Raw genomic sequence first — 2,841 nt, forward strand, 5'->3', positions numbered from 1 at the left:
TCCCCGTCCCCGCAAGCTGGAACTGACCCTCCGAATGTGAATTCCTATTCTTAGCTCAGCCACAGCCTAGTTCTATGACTTGAGAAATTAATTCCACTCCTCCTTGACTTAGTTTATTCATGCATAAAATGGGACTACTTTGCACGGCTCCCGGGGCTATGGGAAAACATTGAGCAGTTGGAGCGAATCTCTTGCTGCCTTCTGCTCTCAGAATGAGAAGCCATCCAGGGGGAGGGGCACAAGCCGCCCCCCGAATTTCCCATCTGCTTTTCCTGGGTTTGTCTTCAAAACTGACTACTAGCCAAGTACCCCTCATGGACAATACCAATAAACACATGAATGCAAAAATAAATGAAGGGATGGACAAAGATACAGATGAGAAGAATTTCCCAGAAGGATCATTGGGAAGTCTGGGGACTGGGGTGTGGGGACAGGGTGGATTTGCAGAGGCTTCAGGCTTTGAGTTGGTGGAACATTCTCTAGCCAACATTCTCTATTCTTCATCCAGGTGCAGCTGTGGATGAAGGCAGGTGGGTTCCTGCAGCTTGGTGCCTAGAAATGGGAGTTATAAAAGGAGCAGGAGAGTGGGGATATAGGTCAAGTGCTGGGTTCGATCCTCAGCACCTCATAACTGGGTATGGAGGTGCTCACCTGTAGTCCCAGCACTGTGGAGTCAGGAGAATCAAGAATTCAAAGCTGGGGCTGGAGAGATGGCTCAGCAGTTAAAAGGACGGGCTGTTCTTGCAGAGGACCTAGATTCGAATCCCAGCACCCACATGGCAGCTAACAACTGTCCGTAACTCCAGTCCCAGAGGATCTGATGGCCTCTTTTGTCCTCCGAGGGCATTGCACAACACAGGTGCATTTACACTCATGTAGGCATAACACACAAACACATAAAAAAATAACAATAAATAGGGCTGGAGAGATGGCTCAGCTGTTAAGAACACTGGTTGTTCTTGCAGAAGACCCAGGTTCGAATCCCAGCACCCACATGGCAGCTAACAACTGTCTGTAACTCCAGTCCCAGGGGATCCGACAGCCTCTTCTGACCTCCATGGGCATGGCATGACACGGGTGCACTTACCTACATGTGGGCATAACACACACATAAAATAAAAATAATAAAATATTTTAAAATATAATAAATAAAAATTTTTAAATAAAAAAGAGTTTGTGCTGAGCCAGGCGTGTTGGCGCATGCCTTTAATCCCAGCACTTGGGAGGCAGAGGCAGGCGGATCTTTGTGAGTTCAAGGACAGCCTGGTCTACATAGTTCCAGGCCAGCTGGGGCTACAGGGAGACCCTGTCTCAAAAAGACCAAAAAAAAAAAAGTTTGTGCTGGATAGCTTTAGCGTCAACTCAACACACATGGGTAGAGGGAGACTCAACTGGGGAATTGCCTCCATAGGACTGGCCTGTGGCCATGTCTGAGGGGCATCTTCTTGATGAGTGATGTGGGAGGGCCCAGCCCACTATGGGTGGTGCCATCCCTGGGCAGGTGGGCCTGTGTTGCATAAGAAAGCAGGCTGAGCAGGGCCCAGGGAGCAAGCCAGTAAGTAGGGTTCCTCCATGGCCTGTGCTCCAGCTCCTGCCTCCAGGTTCCTGCCCTGAGTTCCTACCTTGGGCTCCCTGATGAACTGACCCTTTCCTCCCCAAGTTGGTATTGGTCAGAGTGTTTTGTCACAGCAATCGAAGGCAAACTAGAACAGAGTTCAAAGCCACATTGCAAGTCTGAGGTCAGTGACTACATGATACCCTATCTGAAAAAATCAAAGCAGGAGAGACGGTAGAGGCAGAGGTGCAGGGGCATCAATGACACAGGAGTGCAGGGGTACAGGGGACGCCAGGGGATCAGGAGGCCACAAGGCTGCAGTCAGAGTGGACACCAGTGTTCGCTGTTTCAGGTGATGACAAAGTCCATGAGGCAGCCACAGTGAGTCTGGAGGAGAGTGGTCATGAAGCTGGGAGTGGCGGTGGACTTTGCACCCCAGGAGGATGCAGTCCTGTAGAATTCAGAAGGTAGGTATGTGGTAGAGGAAAGAGCAAGCGGCTGAGGTGGGGTTGTAGTGCAGAGAGTGGGCACGGTGGAAGGCAACGGAAAAGGTGGCTCTGGATGCTCTGAAGGAGGGTGTGCAGGGGTACCCAGAATAGGCCCTGTCCTTCCCATGAGGGTACCCCTTAAGTCATATTGGCAAGGGGCCCTGTGCATCTGGGCAGAGACCAGCAGGTGAAAACATACAATGTTTGAGCAGGGCATGCTGGCGCACACCTTTAATCCCAGCATGCGGGAGGCAGAGGCAGGTGGATCTCTATGAGTTCAAGGCCAGCGTGGTCTACACAGTGAGTTCCAGGCCAGGTGGGGCTACAGGGAGACCCTGTCTCAAAAAGAAAACATATGATGTTTGTTTTTCTTTTTTAAAATTTTTTTTATTTAAAAAAAAATTTTTTTCTTTTTGCTCTTTTTGAGACAGCATCTCCCTCTAGCCCCAGCTGTCCTGGAACTCACTATGTAGACCAGGCTGGCCTTGAACTCACAGAGATCCGCCTGCCTCTGCCTCCCACGTGCTGGGATTAAAGGCATGCACCACCATGCCTGGCTTATTTTTAAAAAATTTTTTAATAACTAACATGATTAGAAGAAGCATCTCATTACAGCTTTAACATATTCAGTAACACACTCCAGAGCAAGAGTACATCTCTTTCACAAGTGGGTGCATGTTTCTAGGTTCACAGTTGAATTAATACAGTTATATAGTATTGAACTCAGTATAAGCCCTGTAAGACATAAAATTGAATGAGTTTTTTAGCCTTTAAAAAAGATCTCCACTTCATTTTATA

Source organism: Nannospalax galili, unplaced genomic scaffold, assembly GCF_000622305.1.
Source record: "Nannospalax galili isolate Female #2095 unplaced genomic scaffold, S.galili_v1.0 scaffold1723, whole genome shotgun sequence".
NCBI classification, from domain to species: Eukaryota; Metazoa; Chordata; class Mammalia; order Rodentia; family Spalacidae; genus Nannospalax; species Nannospalax galili.